Genomic DNA, 12,438 nt, shown 5'->3' on the forward strand with positions numbered 1-12,438 from the left:
AGACTCGTTATTCTGTGTAATACTCGCATAATGCTAAATGCAGATTTATGAAGACGCCTTCCTGCACCCGTATTAAAATCATAAGAGCAAGCAGCATAAAGAGGTCTTGGAGGAACTATGACAAAAGAAAAGTATATTAATTAAAATCCATGTTGTTCCACCGCCAGCTTTTGTGAAAACCTTTATTATTATTTCATACATCCGACAGTTTTCAATACCCACTACGCACAAGACGTTTTGCAGCGAGGATATGTGCGGATACATACGAGTACATCGCACTCCATCTCAGCTTACGTAGCCGAATTGGACAGCAGAGAGGAGATTATCACTGACGTCCGCACTAGATATTTTATATAGACAACTGCAATCAGTGGGGCGCAAACCGGTGAAAATATTATTGAATAGATTTCTTTCTGGTTAAGAGCGTTAACTTAGATTTCAGGAAGATGAAAAAAGAAATAATCTCCACAATTCGCCAATCAATATTCTTACGTATGGCCCCACAATTAATCTCTAGAAATGGTGGGAACTGATGTTATAATCACAATTATATTTGTAGTGGTAACACAGTCACGTAGAACTTTTTAAATGACAACAAATTCGTCATCGACTGTGATTTTTATTACAATGTCCACGACTTCAGTTTCAAACATTGATCAGCTCCAGGTGGTTAAATGAGCTGAAAGCACAGCACTTGTGAACATGAATAAAATGAGTAATATGTCTTGCAGATGGACGCCACATCAACGACTTGCGTGTTACCCTGGGCCCGACGTTGCTTAATCTTGGTGATCGTGATGAGAGGGGGGTGGGGGAGGCGGTGTCGTGAATCCAACGTGACAAGGCTGTTAGCTAAAAAGGATGTATTACTCTTTGTCTCATACCAGCATTCGTCACGTTCACTATCGGTATGTAACGGATGGAACTGAAACACTTGAAACGCTGTACAGTGTTTGTTACTGCTATAATTAGTAAGCACGAATCTAGTCTGAAGAGATTTAATCCCATCTGTTACATATTGATGGTATATGTGACGAATGCTGACGTGATTTATAGAGGTTCCTTCCTCTTTACCCGTTGTATTACTTATGACATCTGCTACGTTTTTAGCAACTTTAACCACTTGAAAATGACCTACGCTCTAAATCGTAAATCATGGAAATCGTAATAAAGAGTAAGTCGATACCGAGTATAATGTCATTTAAAAATGTCAGAATAATTGAAACCTACCATTTCTAGTTCCAACGCAGAGATTCGTAGTTCGGTGAAAAAAGATTGTAATTAACACATACTGTCACCAATATTTGCAATTACTATGTTAGTGCTTGGTAATTCTAGCTCTCCACTGTGATTCATAGGAGGCAACGTCAGCAGAAGATAAGGTCGCTTTGGAGAGTTCTAAGTAAAGTGATACTCATTTTGTTGACGACTGGGCAAAGACTTTCCTAAGTATTCATCACTGATATAAAAACGAGCTATGCGTTGAGTGCCGTGGTACAGACGCAAAACGGAGCACTTTGGAGGCTCCTTTTCGCGCAAGTGGTAAATAGTAATTTTTGTGCAGCACTAAGACTTTCATATCGAAACGAACATCACCAGCCACCATCAAGTTGTTGCAGCAGCCTACCAACAGTAAAAACAAAATTGTAAAGTACTGCTCAGCATCACTGTAGTTAAAAGGATAAAACTCTTTTATAGAACTGAGTAAGTTTATCCATTACTATGTTCCCTGTTAATATATGTAATACAGTCTGTTCTATTTCATAGGCAGCTCTTTGTGTTAAGTTCTTTACACTTGAGAGGACGACACCGAGCCGAGCTTAAATTTTGCTGAAGATGTGGTTCTTTCACCGGCTATTTCTAACAATAAGTTAAAACTGAATGACTTGGCTCGGCACTTAAGACGCTATTGCATCGAGGATCAGCGTTCAAATAGTAGTCTATGTTAACATTAAGATCCACAAATGGAAGAAAAGTTGCATTCAGGGACTCGGTCGATACCTCCTCAAAATTTAGTTTAATGACTTCACTGTGGACAAGAGTCTAAATCTACGCTTTCTTTCTTCTCAGTTCAACTCGACGTCCGCCGAGACATTCAAAACCACTAACGAGTTCACAGACGCGGTACAGCCAAAATAAAGTTCACACAAAAGATGGACTGAGTGTAATGCACTTCATAACAAAAGCAACTATTCTACATAAGTATTAATCCTTTGAGGGTGGAGAATTCATCTAGCAGGTCGTGAGGGATATTTGTTGCAGTGTGAAATCGGTATTAGGATACTACTTGTAGCTGATATTTTATACATATCTGTACAAATATGAGCATTATTGTAAGAATTAGATATAAAAAGTTGATGATCACCTGTCCATAGCGGTTTGTATAGTACTTCATGTATTATGTTCACCTGACAATAACGGTTTGTATAGTACTTCATGTATTGCTGAGTTCCTTCAAGTACATGATGTCAATTAAATCAGTTGAATATCCTAATGCTTTTCGTAGCTGTCCGCAGTTTATTTTTTTAAGTTCAGCCTGAATCACACACACACAAACACACACAGACACACACACAGACACACACACACACACACATACATACACACAGTATATGCGGCTCAGTGCAAATGACGTAAGTATTCTGACATGCCTTACGATAAATATGTCGTGTTTCTGTACAGCTAAATCAAAAATGGGACGGAGAAACAATGGAATTTGTATTATTTTACAGGCGGGCTTGCATTACGGGTTAGGATGTAACATTTTCTACCGACAATGTAACCGAAATGTCGTTCTACCTGTCACACTCGTTGTGAAGAGGCACAGGCTCTACCATATTTACTATGCAGTACTTTTTCTCTTCGTGCATCGACTGAAAAATTTTGTGCCGGTGAAATATACAACTGACACATACTTGTATGCAACGGCTATAATGCGACTATATATACTGTCACTTATTTAAATTCATGTCGAAAACAAAGAAAAGCAGTCGGTTTAATGGATCGGTATCCATGTTTTCGTAGCCCTTTTACTCTGTTCTTCATTTCCAAATATGTATACTGCAATGTTTACCAAAGGCTACATTAACTTACTGCTACAGGCTACTAACTGGTATATAGGTTCTCCTTTAAGTTTCCTTGGTTCCAAGCTGCCTTTCTTGCTACACAGCTTTATTTTCTTCGCCATCTAGCTACTTAGTTCCATGTCCCCAGATATTTAAAAGAATCGACTATGGCTTCCTCTAAGATTCATCCATTCAACTGCTGCTTTCATTGTCGAGTTGATTAATCATGAAATTTGATGTTCCGTTAATATATTTCGTGTTCTAAGCGTTTTTCATTGATTCCTACCTGTTTTTGCCAGTATGTCTTTATTTCGTCCTTTCTGAATTTAAAGTGGGTCCACTGTATAAATATTTCTCAGTTCCATATCTTACTTCCTACAAAGGAAAATTCTTTCATTTCTCGTAATGTTTACTGTAGTTGTAATATTCCTGACAGTATTCTCTTTCTATTTCTCTCTTACAGTTGCGTGTGTGCTTTGTTTATTGTGACTGCTACAAGACCAATGTTGTATGCGAACCTTACTATACGTGTCTGAAATGCTCGTAGCCATATGCGCTTCTTGGTAGATGATACAGAAAATAGACAGTTTGTTTCTACACTTCAGTGTAAAGATAAATATTTCTCTGTTCCCCAGGTAACGTGAGAGTGCTTTCGCCTCCATCACACTGGAGAGACACGTGAGATGCCAATACTGTCAACACTGGATACTAATTTCTTGGAGTAATTAATGGGCCAGTAATCGGAATACTACTCCACAGGGATCGTATTTTAGCAGGGAGATTGTGCCAGCGACTTTTCCACATTCATGATAGGCTTGCTCATTGAGACATAGGCCAATTTCGTGAATCCTACGCCTCTATATTGTTCGTGCTCCTTAGTTTAGCATACAGTCAAGTAGTCAGTCGACGCCTTGTCACGAATGCTTTGATTTTCATTCATTTTTTCTCATGGTCTCGTTTGTCCATCTCCCAGGAAGTCCGGCTCTCGAGCCCTTCCTCACTTCATTATTTCTGTGAGTCTTACCGATGAATTACAGGTGACAACGACCGCTGTTTTGCTTTCCGTACATGTTTGTCGTATCGTGGCTGCTTACACATGTCGAACGGATCTGCAACATGGTTTGGAACCGACCACCTCATAGCGCTTGCGCCTTCCACGCATGACAATAATAGATTGTTACCCGTCTTTTTCAGTGTCTGTTCCCGTTTAATGGATTGATAGGCACCTAGGTTAAATAAAGAAAACTAAGGAATTTAGGAAAGGGCGTTAATGTCAAAGGAAAGAAACAGCATCTGACAGCATTCACTGTCACTACAAACAGTGAAGGACTTGGAAGATCAGGTGAGCGCAGTGAACATGTCTTGAGAAGAGATTACAAGATGAATACCAACAAAAATGAAATTAGGTGTAGTTGAACTAAAGAAGAAGACGTCAAGGGAGTTAGATAAGGAAACGAGATATTATAAGTAAGAGCAGTATGTGAGTATTTTTACCTGGCCTCTAAAATGACAAAGTGGCAACAGGAAGAAAAGAAGTTCGGGAATTTACTTTTTGACACTATAAATTTAAGGGTTGGAAAGTCTATTCTGAAAGTGTCCTTTTGTAATTTCTCACTTGATGCAAATTAAACGTGGCTGATAAGCAGTAGGAATAGAAGAGCATAAAAGCTTTTGCAGTGTTATGTAACCAGAGAGTCTGATGCTTAGATGGGAAGACCATACAACATTGAAGGTTTCGATCGAACTGGGGAATAAAGAGCTTTATGGCTCAACTAAAGTGAAAGAAGGTGTATGTTAATAGGACACAATCGCGTGGCATCGAGGAATACTTAATGTGGTAATGGAAGAAAGAGAGGACCATAAAAACTGTAGAGGGAGATCAAGGATGGAATACAGTAAGCGGGTTCCTATGAACGCCAATTGCCGTAATTATGAACACATGAAGGAATCTGCTAAGGACGGAGTAGCTCGAAGAGCCGCACGAATCTCATCTCGGAGACTGAAGACTACGGCAGACTATTTGTACAGACTCGTAATACATTTGACGTTTCGATCACAGAACCTGCAGGATGCTCACAATGTGATTTCGTGGATCAGAAGAAGGGAGCGTAGGAGCGATGTGCTGACTGTGGTCCCCGGGAGTCGGAAAACGCGAACAGGAAGCGGGCAGAAGGGACGCAGCGGTGCTGGCGTGGCGGCTGTGGCTGTAGCGGTGCATCGACCCAGCGAGGGCGCCGCGCTGGCCGGAAGCGGCCCGAGCTGCCGCTTCCACACCACCCCCACCTCACCCCCACCCAAAGGACTAATGGACGGCGCGTCGCCGCGCAACAAGGGAAGCTTCCCTGTAGGCATCTGTCACCTTCCTACCCCACTCCAACCACTCCTGTAGCGACGTTGCAAACTGCCTTTCACATTACCAAATGTATCACTTCTTTGTGTGACTGGTGAATGTAAATTTTGTTACCTACGCCGTTTATGTGGCAATGGCCTTTCCGCAGTGGATACACCGGTTCCCGTGAGATTACCGAAGTTAAGCGCTGTTGGGCGTGGTCGGCACTTGGATGGGTGACCATCCAGGCCGCCTTGCGCTGTTGCCATTTTTCGGGGTGCACTCAGCCTCGTGATACCGATTGAGGAGCTACTCGACCGAATAATAGCGGCTTCGGTCAAGAATACCATCATAACGATCGGGAGAGCGGTGTGCTGACCCCACGTCCCTCCTATCCGCATCCTCCACTCAGGATGACACGGCGGTCGGATGGTACCGGTAGGCCACTCGTGGCCTGAAGACAGAGTGCTTTTTTATATATACTGTTTATTTATTCAAGTTTTACATATTGGTGTAATTTTAAGCAACAGTTAATCATTTAAAGGATTTACCAGACAGTTCTTTATACAAACGATGTGTACACAGCCAACTCCTTGTGCCACAGTGTCAAAGAAAAAACGCCATTAAAACAACCGAAACTAAATGGCGTAGCTCGTTGATAAATTGGAGGTGGGCCTACGCCACATTGTTTTGGTTGTTCTAGCGGCGAGATATGGCACTGGGGTGCGCCAATTTCGATGTGAAGACTGCGGGCAAGTTCCTACAAACAAACAAGAAAACTGGCCAGCTGGAGTAGGACTGGCGCATTGAGGGTTCCGTACAAACTTAATGACGTATGTAAACTGTTCGTACTTTGCGGGAGTTGAGAATGTCGAACATTTTTGCATGTTATCGACGTCGATACTGGCAAGATATCGGTCCCAGGTATGCCATGATTTTTGAGAATGTTTTGATTTCAGTTATATAAATATAACACGAAGTTATGTAGAAGATAGTCGGTCATTAGAATAATAATGAGTAGTTCTGCTTTCAGGCTTAGTCGGTCACAACGGTAAAAGTCAAAACACCAGAATGCCTTTATTGTTCACATGACGTGTTTGGGTGTTTATCCGTCATCAGATATCCAGTAGCAATTTCCGCCCGTAGTTATGGCGTCTCAGGTTGCATGCGAAACAAACATTCGCAAAATGGTCTTCATTTGGTTGTACTGTGAAAGCTTTCTTCTCAAATCTATCTGAAAGGGGAAGTACTGAAGTATCCTGCATGTTTTGATGACAGAGTTTGCGAGCACTAAAATATTTGACATAAGTTGCCGTATCTTTTGACTGCATTGACTAAGAAGCTTCAATTTTTCACACCGCAAAGGTACCATGAGAGTCTGTGACAAAAATTTCAACTTCATACTTCCATCCGCTCCTGAGAAAAAGGGATTTTAGTAGTCGGTCTGCCAGACAGACGGACAACTAACAGCTCGTACAGGGACACAACAAGGAGGATATCAGAAGTAGGCTAGCAATCGCAAAAACGGCATTTCTGGCCAAGGAAAGTCTCCTAGTCTCAAACATAGGCCTTAATTTGAGGAAGAAATTTCTGAGAATGTACGTTTGGAGCAGAGCATTGTGTCGTAGTGAAACATGGTCTGTGGGAAAACTGCAAGAGAAGAGAATCGAAGCATTTGAGGTGTGGTGCTACAGACGAATGTTGACAATTAGGTGCACTGCTAAGGTGAGGAATGAGGAGGGTCTGCACAGAATCGGAGAGGAAAGGAGTGTGTGGAAAACTCTGATATGGGGAAAGGATAGGGCATGTGTTAAGACAGCAGGGAATGACTTTCATAGTACTAGAGGGAGCTTTAGAGGGCAAACACTATGGAAGAAGATAGAGACTGGCAGCAAATAATTGAGGACGTAGGTCGCAGGCGCTACTCTGAGATGAAGACGTTGGCACAGAAAAGGATTTCGTAGCGGACTGCATCAAACCAGCCAAAACACTGATGACTCAAAAAAAAAAAAAAAAAGGCTCTCGTTTTTAACGACTGAGATGCGGAACTCTAAAATTAATTGCCTACGATGCCCGAATACTGCAGCTAGTTGCGGGTTATGGTGTTGGATAAAACTTTATGGCTCTTCCTCTTATTGTCATTATTAATCTTCTCCCTGCATATTTTCCCGTTTTGGTCGTATATGCAATTACTCGAATTTAGGAACAGTAACACCTTTCGCAATCCTAACGGCCAAGTTTCTTAAAGTCTGATTGATGGCCTTCTTTGTCTTATTTCCAGCAGTACGTCGCAGTGGAGTCCCATATGTTCCATTCATGAGATACACAACTTTGCGTTTTGAGAACGATACGTCACAGAGAAGGCCAATGATTAACCGACAACCATGGGAGGGCACTGGACTTGTTTACAGTCGTCTGCTGCAGCAGCTGATGGGCGCATTTGGCTCCATGCAGTTCTGGCAGAAATGCGTTCCTCACATCTCATCCCCATTCAGATCTTATCCGATTTGCCTCACAAGAGACCTTCGATCATTCTAAATTACACTCCTGGAAATTGAAATAAGAACACCATGATTTCATTGTCCCAGGAAGGGAGAACTTTATTGACACATTCCTGGGGTCAGATACATCACATGATCACACTGACAGAACCACAGGAACATAGACACAGGCAACAGAGCATGCACAATGTCGGCACTAGTACAGTGTATATCCACCTTTCGCAGCAATGCAGGCTGCTATTCTCCCATGGAGACGATCGTAGAGATGCTGAATGTAGTCCTGTGGAACGGCTTGCCATGCCATTTCCACCTGGCTCCTCAGTTGGACCAGCGTTCGTGCTGGACGTGCAGACCACGTGAGACGACGCTTCATCCAGTCCCAAACATGCTCAATGGGGGACAGATCCGGAGATCTTGCTGGCCAGGGTAGTTGACTTACACCTTCTAGAGCACGTTGGGTGGCACGGGATACATGCGGACGTGCATTGTCATGTTGGAACAGCAAGTTCCCTTGCCGGTCTAGGAATGGTAGAACGATGGGTTCGATGACGGTTTGGATGTACCGTGCACTATTCAGTGTCCCCTCGACGATCACCAGAGGTGTACGGCCAGTGTAGGAGATCTCTCCCCACACCGTGATGCCGGGTGTTGGCCCTGTGTGCCTTGGTCGTATGCAGTCCTGATTGTGGCGCTCACCTGCACGGCGCCAAACACGCATACGACCATCATTGGCACCAAGGCAGAAGCGACTCTCATCGTTGAAGACGACACGTCTCCATTTGTCCCTCCATTCACGCCTGTCGCGACACCATTGGAGGCGGGTTGCACGATGTTGGGGCGTGAGCGGAAGACGGCCTAACGGTGTGCGGGACCGTAGCCCAGCTTCATGGAGACGGTTGCGAATGGTCCTCGCCGATACCCCAGGAGCAACAGTGTCCCTAATTTGCTGGGAAGTGGCGGTGCGGTCCCCTACGGCACTGCGTAGGATCCTACGGTCTTGGCGTGCATCCGTGCGTCGCTGCGGTCCAGTTCCAGATCGACGGGCACGTGCACCTTCCGCCGACCACTGGCGACAACATCGATGTTCTGTGGAGACCTCACGCCCCACGTGTTGAGCAATTCGGCGGTACGTCCACCCGGCCTCCCGCATGCCCACTATACGCCCTCGCTCAAAGTCCGTCAACTGTACATACGGTTCACGTCCACGCTGTCGCGGCATGCTACCAGTGTTAAAGACTGCGATGGAGCTCCGTATGCCACGGCAAACTGGCTGACACTGACGGCGGCGGTGTACAAATGCTGCGCAGCTAGCGCCATTCGACGGCCAACACCGCGGTTCCTGGTGTGCCCGCTGTGCCGTGCGTGTGATCATTGCTTGTACAGCCCTCTCGCAGTGTCCGGAGCAAGTATGGTGGGTCTGACACACCGGTGTCAATGTGTTCTTTTTTCCATTTCCAGGAGTGTATTTCCGACTCCGCCACCTCACTGCGTGCACCTCGGCTGTTGCTCGTGTGCATCGAGCCTCAGAGGGCGACGTGACGTCCGTTCGTGAAACTCTTGTGGTTATGCTGTTCAGTGGTTTACGCGTGTGCTGAGATTGTTTCTGAGATTCGCCCTCGCCTCTGTAGACCTCAGAAAGCGTTCTTTGTTCACCGAAATGCTATGAGGCATGGCTCTTGCCCTGCTTAGGCCGTGTCCTATGTGAGCGACAGAAGTGAGCGACAGCGAGTGACTTCTGGATTCGCAACACTTCAGCGACAAGCAGCAGCATCAGGCGAAAAGCTTGGGTGTCCTGCGTGCGAGCGACTGTGTTGCCCTACAAGATGGCTGGTTAGAGCCAACCAGCTGTTTCTATAAAACGTCGTCCTAACCTGTAGAATACTGTAGCTAGAGAGTAAAGCTACAGAATTAGGTTTACTTAAGAAAAAAAAGCGAAAAGGAATGCTGTGCATGAAATTTACAAAGGGAGAAATCTCCATGGTGAATTTCATAAATGTCAACTACGAAGATTACCAGACAAATTCTTCGAATACACATGAATGAGCAGAGGAGCATTCGACTATCTCTTAAATAAATTAAATATGAATGTTTTTTATATGAACAAGAACTTTTAACAACAAATAAATGTGGAGGAATGGCTACTGCATGACTAACAGCGCTAAATAGAAACAGAAGTACACAGACCGATAGCATTACACAACAGTTAGTTGTGGAGTAGGGGTAGTGTTTACAGTTCGTGATTATGTGTCACGAAAAGGTCCAAGCGTCGATTCCCGATCGCTCTTGCCTTTTTACTGACTCAGTTACAATTATGTATACTAAGTTTTATGTATAATGTTTACATTGCATCACTAAGTATATTTTTAAGGTCTTGATCTTCACTCCTCTCCCAGTATATCACACCCATTCAATTGCTAATAAATTACAATGAACAATGAAATTTTACAGATATTTGATGTTGCTAATGTAATTCATCAGCAGTCAATGTTAAGGCCAAGTGTTTCAATTACTCTAAATAGTCTGTAAAAGTAAAGCTTAAAAATTTTTTGAAAAGAAAGTCAAGCGTTTTGTGTAATGATTGTCTAAAAGTAAGAAATAAAAAATATTAGGGGACCGTTTGGTGCGGCTCATTTCCTGTTCACAGTTTCGAGCATCATTCAAACGCACATAGAACGTTTCTCTGATCTACTTATCTATTTATTCCAATCATTTTGTAAAATATTTGACTGATTTCTTTCATCTTTTACTTTAAGGTTTTGTTCAGAAAGCATGATCTTCCTGATTCCTCGTTTGCCTTCCTACTGTACTTGATTCGAAGGAATCCTTTTTCACAGTTAAATACCGCACCAATGTGTATTTTTACTTGCAAAATAGCTAGGTCTTGAACAGATGAAATTTTTGATACTTCATTTACGTAGCTTGCCAGTAGCTTCTCGTAAAATATTTCAATTTTTCCTCAGCTTATTAATTAATTTTTCGTTAATTACCCTGATTAATTTCAAGCAGTTGAATATTTTCATGCCAAACTAGACCTCATGCAGGTCACTGTGATACCCCGTTTACCTGTTTCTCTCCCTTTGTTTGGCTATGAAAATTTGGACAAAACCTCATGGTTTAAGTTGTAGGGAGTCTTCTTTTCAGTCTGCTCACGCGTTTACAAAAACGTATCGAGTGTTAATCATATGATAAAACAGTCCTTTCTGCGTGCTGTCATTTCCAAAACTCGTCCTTTCGATATCTTGAACCGTTTACGAGATACGACGATTTTTACGACCACTTGATTCCCGAAGCGCAGGAAAGGTTCGGACGCGCCGCGAGCGACCCGTCCGCGGATATAACAACCAGTATCTCAAGAATGAAATGAGGTATCATTCCGGTCTCAACTTTAAATACAATTTAGACATATTGGTTACGTTTCATACGTAATAATGTATGGCCTTAAATAAACTATACGGTAAGTCTACGCAATGTGATTTTAACTCTGTAAATTCTTAAAATTTTCGTGCAGCCAAGTACTCAATTTCGCGCAGTACAGTAACTATGACGAATAACGAAAATAAATTCAGATCTTTATCGTTTAAAGACATAAGCTATAAGATGCGGAAGAATCAAATTTTTTCACCGAAATGTTTTCTTAAAATCGGACGTTAAGTAACTCATAGCTGCTGTCGCGTTCACTCCACTGCTTTGACAAGAAGACACAGGGCTGTCGCGCGTGCTGCAGCGACGAGATTCAAACACGTTTGAATTGAAATGTCTCCAGTTGCAGCGGGAGACAGACAGCGACACAGATGTCGCTCACGTGCGATGCTGCGATGCTTCCGTAAGTACACCTGCGGTTGTGTTTTGTCGCCTGAAGTTGTCGCGCGCTGTCGCTCACGTAGGACACGGCCTTAGGTCTATTGAAAGTCGATTGACTCGCAACGTTCAAACATGGTCAGGGGTTACCTGCCTGTAAGGGGCCGCTCGGATATCTTACCTACAGCCGCACCATAAGCCAAAACCAAGTGCAATATTCGGGCATCGTACACACTGCATTTTCCAATGGGGCAACAATTCCTATGACTTTTGGGTATCCAGTTCAGTTCTCTCCATCTGGCGATTCGCGTGTAACTTTTTTTTCTCTTTTTCAGCTTTACTATACATTTTCCTGACTCTTCTTTCGATATGCCTACTCGCTTCAATAGCCAGTATAATCGTCCTATGATGGCTTTCACGACCGGTGTCTTAGATGCTGGTATGTCGCCAAACTCTCAGGACCGCTTCTGAAGATGTCCAGTGCATCTCTAGACAAAACGTTAGGAACGGAAAAGTTTCGTGGACCCGAGAGATTCACGAGCAGCTAAATATTTATAATCACTTTAAGAGCATGTATAATCACGTTAACAGTCTCCTGCTTATAGCGTAAGTGTAGGTTGGTTTACGGAAAATATGTTATGCTCAACTCATGGAAGTTGGTAAATATTTTTCAAGCTCAAGGCTGTATATAATTTTGGATGCATGGGACCATGTCTTCTTTAATCACACTACTAAGGTCTTTTCG

General features: G+C 43.2%; 1 pseudogene; it reads left to right on the top strand.

Moving 5' to 3' along the window:
• The first annotated feature begins 5,544 nt into the window (after positions 1-5,544).
• Positions 5,545-5,662, top strand: LOC126289697 (5S ribosomal RNA; annotated as a pseudogene).
• The last annotated feature ends 6,776 nt before the right edge of the window (positions 5,663-12,438 follow it).

The sequence above is a fragment of the Schistocerca gregaria genome, chromosome 1 (assembly GCF_023897955.1).
Source record: "Schistocerca gregaria isolate iqSchGreg1 chromosome 1, iqSchGreg1.2, whole genome shotgun sequence".
NCBI classification, from domain to species: domain Eukaryota; kingdom Metazoa; phylum Arthropoda; class Insecta; order Orthoptera; family Acrididae; genus Schistocerca; species Schistocerca gregaria.